At 41.3% G+C, this 25,906-nt stretch overlaps 1 protein-coding gene across 2 annotated transcripts in view; it reads right to left on the bottom strand.

The window, feature by feature from the left end:
• Window positions 1-25,901, bottom strand: part of Pag1 (phosphoprotein membrane anchor with glycosphingolipid microdomains 1) — a 149,413-nt gene extending 123,512 nt beyond the window's left edge. For both annotated transcript variants that reach the window (XR_001235521.1, XM_005392057.2), the window contains exon 1: window positions 25,869-25,901. The gene's annotated coding sequence lies outside the window, so the exon portion shown is untranslated. The remainder of the gene's footprint in view (window positions 1-25,868) is intronic.
• Between the last annotated feature and the right edge of the window lie 5 nt (window positions 25,902-25,906).

Raw genomic sequence — 25,906 nt, 5'->3', positions numbered from 1 at the left:
GCAAAGGCTTCCATCTCAGCTGCCAGAGACCCAAAAAATATGTGGAATAAATCTGAGGTCTGTTCGGTCAGAATAAGTCTTCCCCACACAAAACTGAACTGCTGATTAAGTCAAGTAAACCTTCATACACTCAAATGTTTGAAGTCACTGTACGCTTAACACTATAATATGCACTTTGGTCTATTATGGGTTTTTGATTTATGATCCTTTTCATATACAATTCTTCAACTAAACAGAGCATAATCTTAATCTGGCTAGTATCTAAGGACTATTTAATAACAGAATTTTGCCTAATTTAATAGTGAACACACACTCTCAACCTAAATTTACAGCTAGAAATACAGCAGAAAAATCATCTAGTTTGCTTTCTTATCTTAAAGTGGGACTACGATAAAAAGTTCTGGCCCAACGTGAGTAATTCTTATTCTCACTGTTAGGGAAGAAGGAATATAATGTATGTGTGTTTAAATATTTACTGCTATGCACGTTTGTTAATTTAATTTGTTTTTAAACTCTAAACCATATACTCTAACTTAAGCCTAGTTTCAAGTGTCCATATCTTCTGGTCTGAGACTAAGACATCAATATATTCCCTTACAATGCTTAAATATTACTTAAAAATACCAGAGCACTTGGTTAATGAAAATACAATTATTAGGCCACACCTCATACTATGCATATTGATTTACTGTAAATTAAGTATTTAAAGTGTGCTGATTAATTTTGGACGTCAAAATTCAGAGACTCCCTGAGAGGTGACTAGGTTGTGCGGGCACTAACTGCAGTAAGGCGTTAAACCCATTCATAAGTTCACACCTGAATGGTCTATCAGGAAGTGGGGCCGAGGTGGAGGAAGGGGGCCACAGGTGTGTGACCTCAGGAACTATATCTGGTCCCTGGCTCTTTTCCTGATCTCTATTTCCCAGATGCCAAAGGTTGAGTAGCTTTCTTTGATCATGCCCTTCTTCCAGGACATTTCTACCTTGGAGCCGGCCAACAATGAACTCTGAAACTGTGAGTCAAAATAAAGCTCTCTTCCTTTAATTTGTGTGTCAGGTATTTTATTCCAACAATGGGAAGCTGAAATCTAAATGAAATTAAAATGCAAACTATAAAATTTAGAGAGGGCAGTGCGGAAAATCTTATGAGTTTAGGAAAGGAGGAATTTCTTAAGAGAAAGAATATAGGCAAAGGTAAGTACAAGCTACAAATAAAGACACGACAGAAGTGCATTAAATTTAAATGTTCATGGTGAAAATCTAAAAAAAAAACATTGAGTTGTACATTTTAAAATGGTAAACTTAATTTTATGTGATTTATATGCCAATAAAGTGCTACAGTTTGAGCAGCTCTAATGCAAAAATCCTAAGTCCAAAACACTCCAAAATCGGACAGTTTCTGAGCACCAATATTATGCTTAAAAATTTTGCTTTGGGAGCATTTCAAAATTTCAGATTAGAGATGCTCAATTAGGGAAGCCTAGTAAATATTCCAAAAATCTGAAAAACTGAAAAAAAAAAAAAAAACCCTCAAAAAAGATACAAAAATAGGCCAATTGAGACAATATCTGAAGCATGAAATAGCAGTGGAATAATTTCTGGATTATGTAAAAACTCGTACATATTGAAAAACACAAATAGCCCTAACAAAAAGACAGGCAATAGGAAACACAAATTGTTCATGACTGCAGGAAAAGATGCTCTAGCTCACTATATAACTAGGGAAATTCAAGTTGAGGTTTATATTAAGATATTACTTCCCATTTATTACACAAGAAATTAAAAATATAATAATATCGTTATAGTGTAAATCAGGTATATTGGGAACTCTTCCATACCATTTATGGGAGGATTTGATACAATCACATCAGAAAAAGCTCTCCATTGCAGGTCAAAAGAAATGAATACAACTGATGATAAAAAACTTCACTCTTAGTATCTGAGAGTCGGGTTCAGCAAACTACAGTGTACAAGTTAAAAATGGTCTTTACATTTGTGAAGAGCTACCTAAAAGAAGGAAGGGAAGAAGGAGGAAGAAGCAAAGGCGAGAAGGAAGAGGAAACAGAAACCAAACTGTTTCCCACCTAGTCACTCACAGAATGACTTGCTGACTTCTATTTTAAAGATTGATTTTGACACATGTTTACAGCAGCATAGTTTGTAATAGCTAAGTCTTGGAAACAGCCTAAATGCCCATTACATAAAGAACATGTGTGTATTTTTATACAATGGAGTACTACTGAGCCATAAAGAAGGATAAATGTGACATTTCTCAAGGTAAATGGATGTACTCTGAGACCATACTCTTAAGTGAAATAAATCTGATACATATATGTAAATACTGCATTGTTTCTCTGGTGTGAGAAACTGAAAATGTAAGTAAAGACCAAAATGTGTAATAGTTATTGTGAAATTGTGGAATAGGATGAAAATATTCAAATGGGAAGGGAAAATAGGGAAGGGGAGGGGGGAAGAAAGGAAGGGAAAAGAAACTAAGAAAAGAAGGGAAAAATGGAAACGAAGCTTTTGTAAATAAAAAGGGGAAGTGAGTAAGAATCAAGATATATCATGTACAGGTACAAATTCCCTGAGATGAATGTGTCATTACATTTACCTGAAATGCACCAATAAACTAAAAAAAGGATTTGCATATTCTTAGCCCTGCATGCATAATAGAACAGAACAATAAAACCCAAATATCCATAAAGAGGAAATTGGATCAGACAAATGATAGACTATTCATATAACAGAATTCTATTCAGCAATGAACATAAACTACAGCTAGATGCATCACACTGTAATGTTAAAAATAACAGAGTAACAGAAGCACGTCACAGGATACACGGAGTCTGACTCCACTCTCACAAGGTTACAGAACAGGGGCTGCTGCCATCTTGGGGCTATGTGCATGGCTAGCGAAGCCACGCTGAAATCAGCCACTTGGCCGGCCAAGCACCCACACTGGGGCCCAACCCCTGAAGGGGCGATTGTGTATGTTGCCCACCATGATTTTACAAATTTTGACAGTATTTTAGGTGTCACAGGGCTCCGTATATAATTAACAATCTGTGAAAAAAAAAACCTCACTGATTTAAAGCTAAAGATCCCTGAAAATCAAACATTCACTCTGGCTTTAAGATACTTACCAATTACCTCATGTTTTATGAAAAAAACCTCCATAGCTATTATCTCAACAGAACCTTGGATATGGGTATTGGTACACTTTTTTGGTTATGAATTATTTATACATCAACTTTTTGAAAGGATTTGAAGTAGACGGAGTGATTTATAAGTTTATGAAAAAGGGGAGCAGACACAAGTGGAACATTGTATTGCAACAGTAGTTCATTAAACTTACAACTGGGTATCCATGCTATTTTTATCAGTCTTTAATCCCCCAGAGACCATTACCTTCCAAAAGAGTGGCTCCTGGCAATAAAATAAGCATTATTATGAGATTCTTTTACCACTCTATTTTTTTCTCTAATGTATTTAATTCTATAATGTGTTGCTTATCCTTGTTATTAGTAAACAGTAAAATTATTATCATATACTCAAGTAAAGTCAGAGAGAATAGGTTAGGTGACCAATAAATATATTTTGAAAGTGCTCTTTTTAAAAAGAGCCCAAATAAATGAATATGTCTTGCCTATGTAAAACAATCATGTAAGCAAACAAACAGACCCCACTGTACATATACATTCGAGAAAAAAAAAACAAAAAACAACTAACTTAGTGTGTCAGTAAAAAGACCCCAAAATGCTACATTCTAACAAGGACAAAGAAAAACTGTTGCAGAAAATGTGAAAAAGAAAGGCTTCACACATACTGAACAGGTTCATTTGTCATCATTAAGGAAAAAAAGTTCAATCAGCAAAGAACAATTTCTTTCTTGGCAATACTGTAATAGCTAGTCTATTTGTTTTCAGCTTTTTAAGAAAGTTCTGTACCGAATTTTTACTATTTACCCTTGTAATTCAATATGCTAAGTGATTTTTACAAGTAGAGATTTACTGAATTCTGCCAAGAACCATAAAAGATCTGAGATTTCATCTAATTCGTCAGCTAACAAGTGGATCTGTATATTCTCATGCATGCAAGAAGACACACGATTCCCAGTCTGACAACTTCTTTGCTCAAAGGCACGGCAAGCTGCATGACATCGCTCACAATCTTTCTAAACTCTCTTGCACATAACTTCCTAAACTCCCTCTCTGCTTTATCGATCAATAGCATTCTATAAATATTCAGTGAGTACTTCACAACATATTCTTGGGGTGGACTCTAAAACAGGAAGAACACTTACAAAACTCTTACTGTGTACCAAGCTTTATATTGATATTTTCTATACAGTATCTCTTTCATTTCTTAAAAAAAACCCTGAGATAAATTTTGCTGCTTAGGCTGGGCGTGGTGGTGCACACCTGTAACCCCAGCGCTCCCGAGACTGAGGCAGGAGGATTGTTGCAAATTCAAGGCCAGCCTCGGCTACAAAGTGAGCTCAAGGCCAGCCTGAACTGCAAAGGGAGACTCTGTCTCCAAAAAAAAAAAAGGAAGACAAAAAAAATTTTGTTACTTAGATGAGAATATTTAACATGTCCAAGAACACAAATATTTGACTGGTTTCTATACACTATATTCAATGCTCGACATTGCAGAAATAAATATTAAGCTGAGGTGTCTGTCTTTAAGGAACATACAGTCAAACAGGAGAAGGAGAAACCACTGACCAGGCAATTACAGGACAGTGTGAGAGGCTCCTTGAAAGGCCATAACAGGGTACTGTGGAAATGGAAACAGGGTCCACTAAACCAGACCAGGCGGAGGGGGCTGGACAGTCAGGACTGGCTTCTCAGAGAGGGCAGCTGAAGAGTGAAGCAGGAATTAACAGAGGGACTCCAGGAAGGGATCGTGCAAAGCACCAGGCCACGTCTGAAGGAATCTCACACAACTGGACACAGAACTCACAGGAGAGTGTAAGAAACTCGGCTGAGGGACCTGATCACTGAAGATTTTGTACACCATGCTAAGTGAGGAGTTAGAACTTCTCCCTGGAGACCGTGTTCAGGAAAACCAATCAGCACGCTAAAAAGAATTCTCCCTGGCACCAGGGTAAAACAATTCTGGCCCCATCTGGCAGAACTGAGACTAGCGAGGAGACTTTAACAAATAACAGGACCGTATGCTATCCAGATGATAGGAGAGGAATTTGAAATTAAAAGCCAGATTCAATATCCAACAGATACAGTGTATAGACCTCAAACGATGAAGAGGTATCAGAATGATTTCCTGCTCTGTGTCCAGGGTCTAGCACATGCGTGACAGTAAGTGACTGCAGGAAGAGAGATGCATCAGAAGGAAGCACACGGGCCAGACTGACGTGCTGGGCATTTGCACAAGCTGAACTGGAATATCATACAGCAAATTTCTGCTTTGAGTCATATGCCAACAGGGAACTCCAAAGAAGCTCTAAACACAATTCTTTTCTTCTACAATCTCGTTGATAATATACATAGATGAATAAATAATTCATGACAGGACTTACTAAATGCAAAATCTGTGAAACCTTTAGCAATCAGTCAGTGGAGGATTTACCAACTGGATTTACAATAGCTGAACCCTCAGTCATAAAACCAAGCAAGCACCCTGGCATTATTAGTTTGGGCATTTGTCTGAGTAAAAACAATCTCATCTATGGGATTTTTTTTTGTGATACCGGGAATCAAATCCAGGACCTTGCACTTGCCAGGCAGGTACTTGTGCCACTGAGCTATATCTCCAGCTCAACAATCTCATTTATTAATACCAAAATGATAATATTACTTCCTATAGTGAAGCTTCAGAGAGATATTTATTCTGAATGCAATTTCATTTCTAAAACAGCTAAATGTGAAAAATCCATAGGAGCTCTGCATCTCAAAGAAAAAGGTTTCCTAAGTGTCAACTGACTAACCATCAAATGTTGCTGTACCTCTACAGACCTAGAATATTAGTGTGGTCCAAGATTTTATTCCTTATCAAAGAACTGATTTGACAAACAAAGAGTATTAGAACTTTGCTAGCCAAGTTAATTGATAAGCAGCATGTTTTGCTCCATATCAAGGAGGAAAAACATTGGAAATCATTTCCTAAATAAAGCCAGTGGCATATACCATTTTACCTAAGGCAGAAGGACATGTGATCTAACTTAATAGTTCATTCTTTAATTCCTAACAGATTTCAAAACTAGTCAACTTCTTGTGGTGAGCTTCAATATCATGGCAAAATGGAAGGGGTGAGGACAGGCCATGACGTTCATCAACTCTCCCACTGAACAGAAATAGAAAAGCTTCCAACCTGCTTAAGTGAAGCAAGTCATACTAACCCTTTCAACTAGATTCCCTCTCTCACAAAGTGGGAATTGTGAGGCATACATAATCATACATATTAATGTGCTTGAAAAATACTCAGTTTCCAATAAATGTTTAATGAATGAGGCCTCAAATTCATGTAGAGGTTGGCCCTCTGTATCCATGGATTCTGGATCTATGGGTTCAACAAACCCTGGATCAAAAATGTTTGAAAAAAAAACCTCATATCTGCTGGGAACACACACAGACATTTTTCTTGTCGTTGTTCCCCCAAACAATATAGTATAACAACTATTTACGCAGTACTTACATTGTGCAGGGTATCAGAAGTAATTTAGAGATGATTTAAAGTACACAGGAGGATGTGTGTAGGTTCTAAACAAACATTATACCACTTACAGAAAGGCCTTGAGTATTTTCAGATTTGAGCAGGGGAGACCTGGAATCCAGCCCCTATGGCTATCAAGGGATAATTGTTCTGAAAATAACAAACAGAAAGTGATGTGCTGCTGTACCTAGCCTTTTGGGCACTGTGGTGGATTTACAACTGGCGATCAGCTTGTAACACCCAGCTGAAATGAACCAGCATGGTGCTGGGTGTGGGAGCCCACCTGAGGACTGTTGCCAGCAGTGTAAGAGGTAGAACTGGAAAGGCTGTTAGAGAAGCTGTTGGGAGCTGCTGGTTCTCCTGTGGCTGCTGTTGGTTCTCCTGGAGGGGCTTGTCATGCTGGCTTTCCCAATGAACTCAGCTGTTCTCACTGTCAGAGGAGCTCAGGACCTTACTGTTGCTGAGAATGCTACGGTTCACTTTGGGGGAGCCCTGGTCCTTACTCTGAGCATGGCTTCCTGGCTCCAGAGGAGAAAATGGTGCACTGCTCAGTCTCCTCGAGAAGCTTGTTGTGCTGGTTTTCCTGATAAGAACTCAGCTGTTCTCAGCGTCAGAGGAGCTCAGGACCTCACTATTACTGAGGATGGCTGTGGTAATTTTCAGGGGGGCTCTGGTTCTTTTGAGCATCACTTCCTGGCTCCAGTGCAGATCCCTCAGCCTGCTAGTACAGATACTTCATCCCACTGGCACAGACTTTCTAGCTTCCACCACTGACCTTTGGGCTTTGCTAGTGCCGATCCTTGAAATAGGCCTGCATGAGACATTGTCATGGGCCCTAGGCCTCTAGTTAGACTCATGGGAGGGCATTGTTATCAGCTCTAGGTCCTCAGCTGGACTCATGCAGGACATTGCTGTGGAACGCAGGCCCTCAAATGGATTCTTCTGGTCTTTAGTGTGTGGACAGATTTCTTGCACTCTCTTTGTGTATAATTCTTTGGGTGACTACTATAAAATAAGACTATAAATTATGTATCCTGTACTTTCTCCTTGAAAACCCCTAACTACAACAGGCATCATTAAAACCAGCTGTATAAAAACAGAACTAACCCAAACATGCTCCATGTAAGACATCCTACCTTCAGTGGGTGAATTACTGGGAATACTACTTAGCACAATTTATTTTAAAGGTCTGGGCATGGTCATAAAATCTAGAAATAGGTGAATATGCCTAACAAATCACATATTGGTATTACTTTACAATACATAATATCTTCTAGAATGATCTCTTTCTCCCTCTCACATTTCCAGACTTTATAGGCAATCTATGTAATCAGACTCAAATGATTCACTACAGCCATAAAGCAAGTCTTTCCCTGGTACAGATCCACTGTTCCTTTTTTTTTTTTTTTTTTTGGTCTTTTGGAGACAGAGTCTCACTATGTAGCCCAGGCTGGCCTTGAACTCGCAACAATCCTCCTGCCTCAGCCTCCCGAGTGCTAGGATTACAGGCATGCGCCACCACACCCGGCCAGATCCACTGTTCTTGAAATGATAGGTAACCGTTTAGTTTTCCTTTCCTTTCAAGGTTGTCACTTGAGCTCCTCTTTCACTTAGATACAAATGTAGGCACAGAGGAGGACATGTTATTTCCACAACACGATCTGCCGTGTCTTGCGTGCTGTATCCCCAGAGGTGGCCTTGAGCCCATCCTGAGCGATGGGAATGAGACTGGGCACAGACACTGAGCAATGCCATGGCCCCTCAGGAACTGGACGTAAGAAACCACCCTTGCTGGACAGTCAGCCAGTAGCAACTGAATTTGATTGTTGCTGATAAAAACAACCTTAAGAACGATCATCTAACATTCTGAAACAGTCAGACAGTAATGTATACTATGAAAAACATCCTGTGGTCAGTAAACAAAAAAGCCCACTTCTCCCCTGCCAACCCGCAGACAGAAGAGCTAGGCTTCCGGAGGAGGAACAGCCTCTCCATCACATCTGCCAATCTTATGTAAGCTGAGTTCATGCTGACACAGGCAGTTCACAACCTGGAGCCTGCGGGAGTGGTGGCTGGCATGCTGGGGAGGTGACAGCACAGTTCACTGCCACCTTCTCCTGACCCCTCTGTGGCCCAACAGAGAGCGCACAGTGTGGGCTGGGGTTGGCCTGGGAGGACCTTTTCTTGCCCTTTTTCACAATTCTTCCTCTCTACCTATTCCCTAGGACAGACGCATTCCCAAAAGTCAGGCCAAGCTAAACGTGATGAAATTAAACCTTCCAGGTAAATACATTTGATGTCCTGTCCACTGAAGCAAACCAAGCCGAAATCTTCCTCACACATGTACATAGGAGCAGACACGTAATTTATTGAGGCAAATGTGTTTTGAACTAGCTTTTAAACAAAATTTCTAATTATTAGTATGTTTTTCACTCAGCAACCTCTTCAACATCATTTTCACAACTCTTGGTTCAAGAGCCACTTAAGAAATAAATGATTCACAGTAATTCAACACATGATACTTTCCTGTGATGCTTCTTGGTTGTGTTTCTAGGTCTATGGGTGATAAAAATATGCTACCCTTTAACCCGCTCAACTTCTTTGAGGTAAAGAGATTCAGAGAGACCTGTAAAGTTCAAATATCTTCTTTGCAATATATTTTTGTCTAGGACTTAAAATCCTAGCTTTGAGGAACAAAATTAAACTTTCCTCAGAAAAGAGAAAAGCTCACAAAAATGAACATTTCTGGCCTACTCACCCAGGATGAACTGAGTCCTGGATTGGAGAGATGGATCACACTTATTCATAAGACATATTAACTTGCAGAGGTTTTCTGAATTTTTCAGGGCTGTTACTATTTTCACACAGGAAGAACTACCTACAAAATGGGGCAAATGGTTCGGCCAACTATAACATGCACCGGCTGTGAGACCCTCGGACAGATGCCTAATCACCCTGAGCCTGCTTCCTAATCTGCAATCTGGGGAGAATGAGCTTCTATTGTGGAGGTTTTGTGAGGATTCATTGGGGTACTAGAGTAACACTGCAGTCTTTAGAGATACTGTCTCTCCGTGATTGGTCCATGCACTCTCTATGCCAGAGTCACTTGGTGGTCTAACGAAGTCTTGGGACTCACTTCACGTCATTATATGAAGACTGGACCCGGAAATCATCATAACAAGCATTTTAATGAGTGAATTAAGGCTGGTGTACTCTTATGATAGGAGGCCCAACCTGGGCTGGGACAGAGGACAGAAGGAGCCCACAGTCAGCATTTTGGCATCAGGGTACCTGTTACACCAGCTACGAAACGCCGGCATCCATAACTCTTGCTCCAGTTATCTTCTGGGCTTCTACCACAGTGGCTCTAAAACACGAAGCTGTCCAGTATACAGGCTCTTTGCTTCCGTGCACAGGCACCCATCTTCAACCCCCTGCCCTTCTAGCCTCCTCTGACTGGCTGGGTCAGCTTTGTCCAGGCTGATGGGAATTCCACCCAGTCCTGCGTGCCTTGTTCCTACTTCTGGTTAAATGTCCTCTTGGGGAGAGCTCTCCCTAGCTGCCCACTCACTCCCAATGACATATACATGTAATTTTATTCACTGCCTAGAACCTAACACCTGCTGAAAGGCCCCTATATATGTGGTTGTTTCCTTCCAGTACGAAAAAGAACGGATAGCTTGCTTGCTGCTACATCTTCTACCTATCCTGGTACCTGGCCTAATGGGGGAACAGATTAATTAATTACTGGCCGGCACCACGACCATCCTTTAAAATGTTCACACGCTGGAGGCACGAGGGCTGACAGGAAAGCTGTACTTCTTACCATATAGTAGGACAACTGCAGGGCACTGTTCGCTTTGTGTAATCTGTGCTCAGGGGAAACTGACACAGAAGTAAAATTTTTATTACCTGACTCCATGAAATGAAAGACGCCCTGAAATTAAATAATTCCTATAAAAATAAAATTGGAAAGTTAAGCATTTCTTTACACTTTTATACAACTGAATCACTGCATAATATTCAGATCAGATTTCCTTAAAACAGCTTTGCATGCTTGTTATTAACATCAAAATTATCTCACTTAGAATTTCCTACTCACTAACAAAAATAGTAAAACTCTTGTGTTTGGAATAAAAATATTCCTTCATAATAAGGCCACAGGGTTCAAAGAGCACTGCAGAACTCCTCACGTTGCAACTGTTCTCAACCCCTTCAGAAAATGTGGGACAATGGGGCACATCCAAAGGCCCTATGACCTGCTTTCTGGAAAACTCACATATGTTCAGACCACAGAAACTCTACAAAAGTGTCTAGAATGCATGAGGCCTGGGTTCAAGCCCCAGCAACGAAATAAAAGACAGAATTATAGAGAACGCCAGCCCCATCCATCCCTGGACTTGGAATATTTAAGAACAGAAGAATCCAGTAACGATTCAATTTTGGTAGTGGCCTACCCTCTCCCACTAATTTAAAAGACTTATATTCTGTAAAGTATCTTCCCAGCAAAGACTCTGCCATCTATCTTTCTCACAAGTGAAAAGTGAAGAGAGGTATCTAGATGAGAACTTAGCTGCTCCCTCGGCAAGCGTCATTGTGGCTAGAAAATTTCAAGTGAACCAACAGCAGATGAGGGCAGGGCACACGGCTTTGCTTTACAGAGCATTACGAAGGAAAATAAAAATCCTAGGTTACAGGGCAGAAGTCTCAGAAGGTCAATCAGGACCTCGGTGGCCACTCTAATGAGGAGACAACTATGGGCTTCACCCAGAATGGTTCTTGCCCACTATGGTCACGTGACTGCCTGGGACACAAGCCCAAAGGGGAAGTCATGCCTGCCAGGCCTGGTGGGCACAGATGCCACTTACTAGGACCCACTCTCATGAGCTGAACTTGAAACTGACAGGAGAAATGAGGAAGTGCTTTTTACAAATATCCCTCCGTCCTTTTCCAAATTCCCTGCCACTCCTTCCTCAGTGGCTCTCCTCACTTCCAGCACAAAGGTATTTCACGCTCTAAACTCCCAGCATCCTCAGGGAGCTTTCAGAACCCACGCGGGCCCCAGGCTCCACCCTAGCACACTTTAATCAGAATTAGAGGCGGGGCGGGTATCAATAGAGGTTCCATCTCCCCAGTGATGCCAAGGTGCAGCCAGCATGGAGAGCCAGCACCCTAAAGAGCCTGCCCTCACAGCGGGGCAGGGTGGTGCTGGGGGTACTGGAATGAGGAATACAGCACCTCAGGAGGAGGTAAGGCTCCTGTGTGGGCTGTCAGCGTCTCAGCAACAGGAAATGTGCTCACAAGAAGAAACGTGTGCAAACTGAGGAGGACGCCTGGCAAGAGAAGGCAGGTGCAACATCAAGGGCGCAGAGCAAGTTCAGTTCTTAAAGGCGGCATGTAGGAGAGAAAATGCCACTTGGGAAAGGTTGCGGGCCTGAGCAGAGACCACCGACCAACACTGGGATGGGAAGCAGCTGTACAGAGACCCAGGAACAAACTCCACCAGGAGAAAAGGCGGGGCTCGCAGTTCCACAGCCAAAGGGCAATGATTCCACCTTTCTTTGTATTGATGATGACTTTCAGACAGATATTTTGTTGGCACACTTGAAGCAATTACGAATTTAAGAAAAATAACAAGTAGATGCACGTCAGTCTCAAGTACACCGGGCCTTATAAAGACATGCAGAATCACAAACCTCACTCCCTCTGTTCACCTTCGGCATCACATTCCTTTTGGTAACTTATTACTTACTGCCTTGACAATGTTCCTGACACCCCAGAAGGCAACATTCTTGGATGTTCCTTTAAGCATCTCTGATGCTAATGCAACACTACACCCAGTTCTCTCCTCTAACTTATAAAAAGAGAGTCCCTGTATTCAGAAGTGGGACCTACAATCTGTAGTTCATTCTGCCTAAGTATCACTGCCATGAGAGCATACATATTCACTTCAGCATTTTTTACATACTGGTCAAAGTATTCAGTCACATTCATAATGGGTCTACAGAAAGGCCACAGAAAGCCACTTAGGGTGCACTGCTAGAAAGGTACAGTTTTCTGAGTATTGCCATTGGAATCTGAAAACACAGATGACAAATTGATAGTTAAAAGGTGCATAAGGCTTGCTAAGTATTATTAGACATTATTTTGAATGATGATGCAGAATTTAACAACTGGCAGTATCTTCAGTGTTGTCCTTGAACTAGTGTCCTGCTTCTGAGTCGTAAGTTCACTAGAAATCCACCTAGTTTTCATCATGTCCTTATCTTTCTTTACTTTCAAAAGAATTTCTCCTAATAGAGTCTCTTCCCTTTCATCATTCTATAGCTGCCTACTTTCCTGGCCCAACATTATGTGATGGGTGTAAGACCACCAAGCACAAGTCTGCTGATACCTGAAATCACAATCGGAATTGCCATCATTAGACTTTTTGCCATGCATACTTTTTGACCCAGTGAAACTGTCTTATTCCTTCGGGTCCCTGACCCTGAAGTCAATGAACATGGCTACATTCCAGGCGTACAGCAGGGAGGTGAAGCCACAAAACATAAACCTGGCTGGCCACAACATGGTCATTGTTAGCCTGCACCCACCAACTGACCAGCAGATCTGGCATTCTGTCAAGCCTGATGGGCAGTTAACATGGAAAAAAGAAAGGTACATCCCTGGCTAAATGACAAAAAGTGTGTGTTTGGCAGAGGGGGTAGGATGGGGGACCTGAAAAAGGATAGAGTAATTCACTGAAATTGATATTCCAGGATACACTGAGACTCTCACAAACCTTTACCCACAATTTTGAAATGCAAAAATTTTTGAAACCTGAGACTGTTATTTTGCTACTACATGAACCTGCTCCAAAACTGTCTTTACTAGATAGGTAGTTACCTAGATTTCCTCTGTACAACTAAGTGGGCATAATCATTCACTTTTTTTTGCTACTAAGAGGACCGTGTGTTTTCCAGACACTGACACAATATATGAATTGCATTATCTTTCTAAATAGTAGAGTCTAAAAAACAGTTGGCCTAAGGATGGTTGGCCTGTATACAACTCTCTCTGACAGGTGAGTTCAGACTGATTCATTTGTTTGTTTGTTTTTTGTTTTTTTCCGGTACCAGGAATCGAACTCACGACCTTGCATTTGCCAGGCAGGCGCTGTGCTGCTGAGCTAAATCCCCAGCCCCCAGACTGATTCATTTGTAGTTTTCCCACACCATGCACGTATTTGCTGTTCTTTTTCAATGATTTCTACACTAGTTTAGTAGACAGATTCAGTGAGTAAGAAGGGTATCAGAGAGAGTGTCACCACCGGCACAGGGAACAAAGCAGGAAAAACACACACCATCCACTCTTTAACGGGATGTATGCTGTATTAAACATACGCTTATATTCTCCTTTGCCACATTTTTCACTTTAAGTTTACCCAAGCCTGCAGTATTAGCATGTGTATGCTGCAGGTAAGATAAAAAATAAAAGTGTGATGCTGACCTTGAAAAACAAGGTATCAAACTACAGTGCTGCTGGTAAAACTGAATACCCCAAGTGAAGCATCCAGAGGCTGCTGCAAGGCAAATGTACATAAAAAGGAAGAAAGAGAGAGAGAGGGACAAAGAAAGAAGATGGAAAGGACGGAGGTTGCCTGAGGCTGACTGGAATGAGGGCTGACTGCAGAAAAGCACAAGGGATCGTGCTGGGGTGAAGTCCTGGAACTGAACTGCCGTGACTGTTCCCCAGTTCTATACGTCAACAAACGTCAGGGAATTATACACTTCACACAGGAGACTTTCACGGTGTATGACTTATACTTCAATGAAGATATTTAAAAAATAAAAATCTTAAATTTACAAAGCAACACTCGTATCAATACCTCTCCTTTCTTGACCTTTCAAAGAAATAAAATTGGAAGAGATGCAGACAGTAAGTGGGATCTATCTATTCTTGATTATCAAGGGAAAAATGAGAAATTTTACCTACAAATGATTGATATCCCATCTAGATGGAGAGCATGAAACTCCCTCATAAATTATTCTATTTTGACATGTCATGCATCCCTCTAGTAACAGGATGCATCACAGAGAACAGCAGTATTTTATTTACCAATCATTCTTGCAAAGAAAGTGTCAACTCCTGAGGGCAAGGGCTGTGTCACAGCCTCCACGTATTTACTCTCACAAACTAGTAAGTGTTCAATAAGTAATTATATTGAAGATAATGATTTCTTCACCAGAAACATCTATCACATTTCCATTTGCATGAAAAATATAAAGCAAATTAAACAGACATTCTCCATTTTCTAGATGTCTGTAGTCAGCAGCACTAGAGACATTGTGGACCAGAAAATCCTTCACCATGGAGAGCTGTTTCGTGCACTGCAGAACATAAAAAGCATATCACTAGCGAATGACGATTCTCTGGTCACAAGCTCTGGCATATTATGGGGAGAAATTCTTTTTTATTCTCCACGTAACTGTGGAGATGTAGAAGGGTTATCCCAGTCCATGGGGCTGACCATTTTCGGGATATGTGGATCTATTAAAATCTGCAAGAGAAAGGCCCAAGTGCCAAGAGGCCTGTGGCAATAAACAGTTTGAAAAAAGTATGCTCATTACCAGCACTGGCTGTTTATTGTGAATTGTATCTAGGAGAACAATTTTGAAAATGCTATTGAATATGTATTAAAAGGAAATATCTACAATAATTCAGGTCTTGGCGTGCTACGATTAGCAAATAACTCAGCCAGTTGGAAAGGTTAAGAACTACAGAGAGAAACCATTAAATTAAGAGCAAATTTAATCCATCGGTTTTATTTTTCTCAACTATAGACCACAGCGTAACAATACATTCCAAACATCCCAGCGCAAAGTTTGATAACTGTTACCCATATTGTACCCTTTTAATAAGTCTCCAACCGTTCTGGCTGCGATTCTACTTTGGAGACACTGAACGTTTTATGCTAAGTTTCAAGTTCAAGATGTACATTTTGACCAATATAATAAAGTGACCAACATAATAAAGCAAACAAAAAATATTCTTAACCAATACTCTATACCAATTATGTACAAACATTTATGAGACATCATGATAGTACTTTAGTTACTTTAAAGCACCTTTGTCTTTTATTCAGCGAACCAAAGGAGTACTGTGTATCCTCAGTAGTAATAATTCAGCTATTTCAAGGGACATAATTCTGGTTTTCAGTCACTTTTGTATTTTTAACAATCTCTTACATGAAAGGAAAAACTGCTGTACATAGTTGTCAATTCCCAACATGCGAATCGGAAGCATATCTTTTCAAAATATGTTCACAGAAATATTTATATCTTTCTCTATGTACCTCCTGGCACACATAAACACGTTTAGGACTTTGAAATACAATGCATGTAATTCTTAAATCTATTGAGAGAAAGAACACACATAATATACAAAAGCACTCTATTCAAACTCAAACTGTACACATAATTACAGTATTCAAATTAGATTACTAATTTAGACATGTTCCATTATGTGAGATATGCATGAACATAAAATTGTCTGAATAAAATTAAATAGGAATAAGGAAACAAGGTAAAGAAAATTTAGGAAATGAAAACTCCTAGTACATAATATTAAAATATATACTCACGCAAAGATTAGTAAGAAAGGCAACTTAACTGCTCATCTTGGTAAAGTAGTAATAAATACAGCAGTGCCAAATCACCTGAACAGAAAATCTAATTCTATGTCTTGGATTATCATATTTGCATTTGGATGAAATTGGAACACATGAGGCATGAAATGGCCAAATTAATCTTCATTTTACTTCATTTGAGTTTCCTAATATATCACTATAAAGTGCAATAAAATCACATATAAAATACTATACTATTTTATATTGTTATTTAAATCTCACATGCCTGTATTATGATTTCTCAACTTCACAGTACTAAGGCTTCTGCAATAGCAAGGGCATTTTCAAATCATAATTACCAGAACTAAGGTAGTTGCCATACATTTTATAAAACTTTTAAAAATTTATGAATGTATTGTTACTCTAAAAAATCAGCATTCGCAAGAGACCAATCCCCTGAATGTCACAAATGCATAAGCCTCTTTGCATTCAACTTTTCCTACTGAAGCTGAAATGTAAAATTGGCACCATGAAGCTTGAAATTGAGATTTAAGGATAAGCACTGGCACCAGCCTTTTGCTACTTGCTAGAAATTGCTTTCATCTGGAAATTGCCATTTACAAGGTTCCTGAATATTTTTGTGAATTAAAAAATATGGCACAACAAACTTTTCCAATGACCATACCACTTCTAAAATTGCAATGCATTAAAGCTAAAATCTGCCTTGATAATCACAAAATTAGGGAAACTAAAATTTTAGACTATCAAGAGCCAAAATATAAATTGTGAAACTAAATTCTTTAGATTTATTCTGCATAATTTTACACCACTTCTGAGAAAGACAAATGCTTTAAGACTGGCATAAAATGGGTAACATAATAGCCACTTTGACCAGACAAAGCAAGCTACATCATTTAACATTTGGAGAATTCAAGAATATTATAAAAGGAAAACCAACAGTTTAAATTTAATTTAGCTAATTTTTATCTTATATCCTTGCACACACATAATGCTTCTCACACATAATAGCCAGTGCAACAGCTAAAAAATAAATTTCTATTGTATCACAAATAGAACCTGAATCATTCGACAGTTTAAAATCTTGAAACCTTATATTTTATATTCAGATGCTTTATTAAAAAATGAGCATCAACAATAGATAATAGAAAATGTTCACTTTGTGAAAAAATAGCTTTTCCCCACATTTATTTATTTATTTATATTCTGTAAGTAGGATTTATCGGATTTTATGAAATGGATACAGTACAGAAGAGGCTGTGACTGCCCAAGCTCTGTAGCACCTTAGAGCATTAGCGATGTTGGTTTCTTGGGGCCTCCTCTCTGTGGCTTTCTGGGACACAGCTGAGACCCATGTTAAATCCTACCAGCCGCTCCTTGGGCAGAATAACCTTTTTTTCAAGCAGATTTTATTGGTACACTTTAGATATACATGATGATCACATTCATCATAGAGAATTTATATCTGTACATGATACAACTTTTTTCCCCATTCCTCTCCTCTGCCTTCAACCCCTCCTCCCCTCCCCATTTACAAAAGCTTTGTTTCCATGTTTTCCTTCAACGTTTCCCTTGTTCCTCCCCTTCCTTGTTCCCCTCCCCATTTGAGCATTTTCTTCCTATTCCACAATACCTATTATACATTTTTTTTTTTTTTTTTGGTTTTTCTCCGGTACCGAGAACCGAACTCACGACCTTGCGCTTGCCAGGCAAGCGCTTTTGCCGCTGAGCTAAATCCCCAGCCCCCTATTATACATTTTGATCCTTATTTACACTTTTGGTTTCTCACACCAGAGAAACAACGTTGTATTTACACATGTTCCCCACTCTAATCACATATTATTGCATAAATAACTTGTGGCCCATTAAATATAGAGATTGTGGCCAACAGAATTTCTACTGTTGGTACTATGAGCAGACTAGTAAAAATAAGCTCTTAAATATCCCACTCCATAGTTTTACACTAGTAGTCAATCAAACTGATAAAATGGTTTGAACCCAGAATTTGAGGTCAGACACCTTGTTTGTGTCCTATGGTTTCTACTACTTTGATTGTGCTAGCTGTTATCTCCACTCAATCATCTGACCCTCGTATCTCAGTTTTGTCATCTCAGTATGGAAGTAATTCTACTCTTAGGTCAAAATTAAAGGACAAAACATTTGAAGATTGAAATGCATGATAGCAACTAAAACACACCACAATTATTTCCTTCATTCCCACACACTCCAGTTTGTCAATAACACAATAAAGCCATTCTTAAAAATCAAGAGAGAGTTATGCTTGATATTGTATTCAGCATACCCCAAATAATCCAATGTCCCAAAAGATGCATTAATCAACTATTAAAGATTGGTCCAAACATCTAAACCCTCTAAAGACTCCATGGTCTTGATAAAAGCTTAGTTTTTGTAAACTGTTAACTGATATGTCACGTATCACTGTCCCTCTCAACTACACTCATTCACAGATCCAAGAGATGTGACTGCTTTGGAGAACTAGCCCACTACACCGCACGAAAGGGATTCTTGTATTTTTCCCACTGTTGCTACTGCTTGTTTTGCTGTTGTGAAGGTGGGGGAAAAATGAACGGAAGAGAGAAACAAGAAATGACAAGTCTACCCTAAAAGCATTTTGAGATCCAGGATCACTCTTCATTTGCCATTTTATTTCTTTCCCTGAATTTCATCCCCACCCACTTTCCAAATAGTAGGTCTTAATGATTACTGGCAGCAACTGAAAGCTACTAGAGAAACAGGCACCACTATCTGTGGAAATACAAGCCACGCAACAGTCAGACCTCTCTCTCTGCTCTCTGATTTTTCTTCTGTTTCTCTCGTCACTTCGATCCCATTCAGTGAAGCACCTCCTTCTGCGCTGCCTCTGGCTTCTGCCACTTCACATTCCAGCACTTGTCAAAACTTCCCTCACTCAATCTTACTACGCTGACTCCTCTTCTTCCGCATGTCACCTGGGCTTCATCTTTTCTTACTTCACACATTCTCCCAGGCAGGCGCACCCTCAACAATTTCAAGTACGTAGCGGACTTGCAAACCCATTTCTGCAGCTCAGCCTCTGTGCTGAAATCTAGAACTGCAGGCTATCCAACTGTCAAGGGAACCACCAGCCCCAGGGGTCCCTCCAGTGCCTCACAACCTGTCCTTCCCCCCATGCTCTGTGTTCAGTCATCACCAGTCGCACCTCTGTCGATTCAATTACTGGAGCCAGACACCCGGAAGTCATTCTCAAAATCACCATCCCCTCCTCTCTTGTCTGCCTCCCCGTTGTACCACCCAGTCAGATGGATATGGACTTCAGATCTGCACTATGATTCAACAGCTGTTTTCTGTGGCTGCCCTGATCTGCCCCCTTCCCCACCCATTTCTACAACACACTCGAAGTAGTTATTCTTTAAAAGACCCAAAGTGATCAGAAAATCTGCACAGCTGGACATGGTTGTAAGATGCTTCCTAAAGAGGCTCAGCCTCACCCACCGCACCAATGACTCCTAACCTCTCTGACTACCAGCTTCTCTACAAAACACGGCCCCGTTCTCTCTCTCAGAGGTCTCTTCTAGCCTCAACCTCATGGTGCCCTGCTTTTTCTTCCCGACTCACACCAAGACCTTCTTCCTGTGGGGAGGCCCCACTCCTGAAGTCAGGTACCCACAGAGCCCAGCCTGTCATGCACTGGTTACACTGCTGCCAGCACTTCCTTCTGTCATGAGACAGAGATTCTTGAAGCTGCACAGAGAGGGAAGTTTTTACGAGGTCTCATCACTAAAAGTGCCTGGTGTCCTATCCACATACATCTGGCAAATGTACACATGAATAAATATCACCCAACTAAATTTGACTCATTACAGCCAAGCTGCCAGCGATTTATTATTTGTGAATTAGAGATTCACAACTCTCCTTTGGTATCAGGTAAGAAATAATAGTAAGGTTGCTCTGGTTGCAATTCTTAGGTCCTGGGTGCAGGGAGTGTGGTTTTCTTGTGTATAACTGTGTTAGAGACAGGCTTTTATTTTTTAATTAAAACAGTTATTGCCAGGTCCACAGGTGTGTGCAAGTAGACTCAACTGCTCAAGAGGCTGAGCTAGGAGGATTACTTGAGCTCAACAATTTGAGGCCAGCCTGAGGAACTTAGTGCGACCCTGTTTCAAAAACAAAGTAATTGTGCTGCACAGGTTTATTGCTTCAATACTAAAGTTTCCCAAGAGCTTCAAAATGTTTGACCACCACGGGTGCGATGGGGCAACGGGTATGGTTTGGGTAAAGGGCCAAGTGGGTGGAAGTGACATTAACAGTAATGGACACAATCACAAATGCAGCAACACAACATGCCTGAGGCGTGATCTGGTTGCCCTTCTTCCTTCAGAGAATAAATTCACATGAAAACTTATACATGTAGCCCTGAGGCTCTCTAACTAAACATAGAAGACTTCAATGCTGATTGAGTGGCACTTTTGGTACTTTGAAAAAATCAAGTGAAGTTGATCACTTGCAAATGAATACATAACAGGATATGATATGATATATATATATATGGACTGGGTCAGTTAAAAAACTTGACATTGGAGAGGAAGGTATGAAGCTGCCAGTGACCAATTTAAAAATGCTTTTTACTTGCCAGGTCCACAAATTTTGTGGAGTTTCAAGTACTCTATATTTTAAGTAAAAGACCCCAGTCAAGCTACATTTCTCTGCTCTCTGTAATAAATAGTCTACATTTATAAAACTGAGTTTTAAAATAAGTTTTTAATTACAGCTTTGAAAACTGTACAATCCTATAACATCAAGGATAGGAGTAGAGGACATATGGACAATATGTTAAAATACTGTAACAATAATAGTTTTTTATAATGCAAACTTCGGGGGATGTGAAGAATTTACGGAACAAAAATGTTGGTTCCAGTGGGAAATCATGAAAAAGATAGAGGCAGGGCTCAGGGTAAGGGTTCTGAAAATATTACAAGATGGCTTTAAATTATGCTGTTTTGCTCTCCTTTTGGATTGGAGACAAAAGGCTACAACACCAACATGGAAGACTGAGTCTCACTTGTTTGGACATACGTGTGCTTTTTCTGTAAATATCATAGTCTCCATGTAAATGACAGATAATACTGTTGTAGAAATGTAGCATTCTCATGACAATTTATTGCTGATTTTAAAAAATAGACATATACAAAACAAACCTGAGAAAAATCTCAGGTCTCTCCAAGTCTCTTTTCTTTAATGACAGCCGTGCAAGCATCTGACCCCACACCCTGATAAAGTGATCATGCTTCTCCACCGGGTTCCACACCAGGCTTCATGTTTCCTATTTCAAAGCGAACATGTGGTTTTCTTTTTTCAGCTCTTGCATGAAGGAAGCTTAAACTCCTCCTCTACAGAGATATGAAGATGATACTTCTTGTGCAGTCAACTCCAGCTGCCAGCTGTGGGCCAGAAGGCTCTGAAAGCATAATATAGTACATTTATGCAATATAGCTGAACTATCATGAATGCTCAACAGCTGGAGGCAGTAGAATATTCTGTAAGGAGAACCGGGCCTCAAGAAGCCCTGGGCTCCACTGTACTACAGAACTTACGAATGTGACTGCAGAAATGCCCTCACCTTTCTAGGCCTCGGTAATGAGACAACCACCATGCAAAGTCATTGTGAAGAGTAAGGGAAACACGGTACGTCATGTTCTTGGCACGGCACCTAGTAGAACCTGGTGAGTGCTCCCTGTCAGCTGTTCATCCCAATTCTTATCAGAAGGAAAAACCAACAAGGACTAGAAATGCCATCAGACACATCATGCTCATCGCTGCCTTCCCTTCACACCCACCCGATGCCCACGAACTCGGGAACGACTGGGCCTGGGCAGTCTCTGCCACATAGCACAGGAACTTTCTGCTTATACACCAGGAGCATATACAGCTGCCCCTTCTCTCAGAATGCATGAGGTTAAGAGCCCTAGAAATACTGGCTTCCAGCTCCACAAGGTGAAAATTCAGAGTAGATCTGACTGGGGACAGGCACTGATCTTCATTCACTTAGATCCATATTAAAATTAGTTTGAGTTTGTTGTTCATGTATCTTCCGGTGGCAAAACAGAGTTGGATGCCAGAAAAAAAAGTTATTTGCAGGTTTAAACATGGCCACAGATGAGCCATGGAACAGGCAACAGACAGAAAATAAAACAACTACTGTATATGTAAATTCTGAAGAATTAGCTGATAGTAAGTCATGCGGTTAGCTTAAGTCCCAGAAGCACCCAGGGGAGACGTTCACTATCGAAAAACCCAGACTAGAGGAACATTTGAAATATAGCTGTTGGCTTGAGCCAAAAGGAGTATCTGTTCTCTGAAAGGGAGGCTAAAACTGGAGCAGAAGGTATTTCAGAGAGATGAGAGATGACTCACTTGATGGCAAGGGCCCCGCTGGCACACTGCAACTGTGGTGTGGTGGCCCCAGGCACACAGAGGCAGCCTACTGAAGCTCACTCCAGGGGGGTTTTGATGAAAAAAAAAAGCCAGTATTGAACACTGCATGAAGACCTTTCAGTGACAGATACGTTAGCTAAGAGGTTCCATCTGTGAGTGGTCAACTGCCTATGTGCTTTATATAGCAGTTAGATTTTAATATCTAGAACATAAAGGTTCACCAAGGGCCAGAGCACTATCTAGTATTTGGGTGATAACTGAAGAAAGCCAGAAAAGTGTCATGGCTTCTCCATCTCAGTCACTCTCAAACTCTAGACTCACACAGAAGCCCTCAAACGGCTTCCTGTGACACTGCTACCAAGGCCTAAGGGAAGCACGTGTGCTTCTTTACTGTGAAGGAGAAATTATTTCCACTTCTGAACATACAGTGTGAGGCAAAGCATAAGGGTCCTCTCTCCGCCCAAGGAGAGCTCTCCAGCCGGGACTGAGTCCACGTGCTGTGTGTGGGCTAATGGGTGCTGCCTGTGGCGGTTTAGTGGACCAAGAGGATTGCTGCGGCCGCACATGCAGACAGGAGACAAAGTGAAGGGCCCCGATCTCCAGCGTAAACTGTAACATCGTACCAACTTTTCTCCTTTGACTCTGAATCAGTGAACAGGGAAGAAAAAAGGCAAGAGTCCACTTCTAATTGCAAGACTCACCTCACCTCCCTGCACGCCTACTGCTCAAAAGGAGCAAGGTATGCAGCAATAATAGTAGCTCCCAGTCGTGGAGAAATGTGTTGCGTGTGCTGAAGCGTTCTGTATGCTTTAATCCTTAAGCTTAAACTTCCCCATCCGTAAGCTGAGGACAACGATGCACCTATCTTGTTTGCAAGCTGAGGCAGCAGGGTCAAACAGTTTCAAACAGACAGGACTGGATTAAAATGCCAGATCCAGGTCCTACTATTTGATCCTGTTCATCTTTAATTTTCTCATCTCTGAGGTGGAGATGAAGCTACCTACCTCAAAGGCCTTCCACGAGAAACTGAGTGAGACACCAAGTCAAACACCAGCTGGTGTGTGCGGCTCCAGAGGTGCCCAATAAACATTTATATGTTGGCCTGCTCCAGCAGCTGTTTGATAGCCACAGTGTGCAACGATGCATTTTCTTCCATAACAACAGTAATACGACCCAGATCAAGCTTAACAGGCCAGACAATAGCTCAATAGCTTCAAATCTATGAACTCATTTCATCCTCACCACTGTTCACCCCATTTTACAGACGGAGACACTGAGGCAGAGATTAGGTAAATTCCCCACATTCCAACAGATGGTACCAGACTCAGCGGGCCAGCTCCATAGGTTACATATACTCCTAACCACAAGGCAAGAGAGCTTACTGAGCCAGCGGTTTGAGAGTCCGTGCTGCCAAGTCTGCTAGAGAGAAGCCCTGGACGGCTGCGCTCACAAACTGCAGTGTGCTCCGTTTTCAATTTCGGCCGTAAGGCTTTCCGCATTTGCTTAGAAAGGCGTTTTAAATACGGTATCCATCTCGTTTCGCTTGCTGGAATACTACAAATAAGTGTACCTCCCTCTAAATATTACCTAAATAAATCTTAACATAAATACACACCCCCGAATTTGGCTTAAACAATTATTTCAAGTCCGAATTTACTCTGCATATATTTACTCATGTATCGCTTTCTCATATTCATATATATATGTGTGTATATATATGTGTATATATATATGTATATATATATATACACATACACACACACATATATATGGCATTTTAACGGGATCTATTTTGTTAACCTAATGACCTTCTATGCCAAACACTCCATTCCTCTTATTTTTAATATTCATTGTCTATCAACCACGCAGCAGTGCTGTATGGTATTTCAAAGTATTCCTTTTACAAATTTAATCAACTCCAGTATCAAACATCAATAATGATAATCTACTGCTCTGCCTAAAAGGAATCTCTAGGGGGACAGCTGAGAAAGAAAGGTTAAAGATGTCTATCCTTCAAAGTAGGACACTGCAGCCACCTATAAATCATGCTCTGTGTTTATTAAGATAATTAAGCCCATCAGCACACTTAACTTCCAGACTCAACAACTGTCTGGGATGAACAATTTCCACTTTCCCTAAAACAAAGGGGATGTGTTCAAACGGGGTCCTCCGCACGCTCCCTGCACAATGTGTGCTATTTTAAAACATGATTTATGTGTCTAATTCCTGGAGCTGCCTTGAAAAATATACTGGGTTCTTCCTCCCCTGCTCGCTATTAGCAGGAGGCCCTCCAATTTGAAGAGTGCACCGCTTCTGACTACAGGCCGCTATATCACGTCAGCGTTCTCATTAAACACTGTTGAAGCTGGACTTTAAACAAACGGCATGGAGAGCCACAGCTGCAGCCACTGCAGAGAAGCGAAGTTACCCAGCCGGGAGGGAGGCTTACATAAGCGGCGCAGGACGGCCAGCATGAAACCCAAGCACCATCCTCTGAATTCTGTTTCTGAGACTTGCTCACATTCTTAAAGTGCGTAAAATCGCATGCACTGTGCGTTTTTTTTTTTTACATTTTATATGCCTCTGAGTGCAAAATACTGGGCTGACATATAAATTGTTTTTTTCCCCTACAGAACGAGGCTCCAATTATGCGAAAACTGGCAACTTCTGCCTAGGGCTTACAGGGTAAAGCGGGATGCGCGGGAAGCCTGCAGGCCTCAGAAGGAAAGGCTCGGTTTCCTTGCCTAAAGATTCGTCGAAGTGCTGGCCACCCAAGGGTACCAGGGGAGGAGTCCCTTCGCTGAGGACTTAGCACGGAGGTGACAAGAGCCTGGGCCCCTCCCGCACTCACACGCAGACACGGGGGCAAGGAGCTCAGAGCGCAGCGAGCAGCGGGCGAAAAGCCCCGGGGCCACCTGTCCGCCCCGCACCGCCCACGGGCACGGCCGGGCTGGGGCCGGCAGCTCGGACGCCAGCCTCCTCTCCGCGCCGCGCCCGCTCCTGCCCGGCACTCCTCCCGCAAGCTGCCGCCCGCGACCAGAGATGCCACCTCCCGGTTCCCACGGCGCGGAGACCGCAGAAGCCGCCCTCCGTCCCGCAGCTCCCTCCAACTTCAGAAACTGCAGACAACTCACCGACGCAGGCGGCCCGTCTCCGCGGGGGCTGCGCTCCG

This window comes from Chinchilla lanigera, unplaced genomic scaffold (assembly GCF_000276665.1).
Source record: "Chinchilla lanigera isolate Chin_1 unplaced genomic scaffold, ChiLan1.0 scaffold00043, whole genome shotgun sequence".
NCBI lineage: Eukaryota > Metazoa > Chordata > Mammalia > Rodentia > Chinchillidae > Chinchilla > Chinchilla lanigera.
This window is presented reverse-complemented; position numbering and strand designations above follow the sequence as displayed.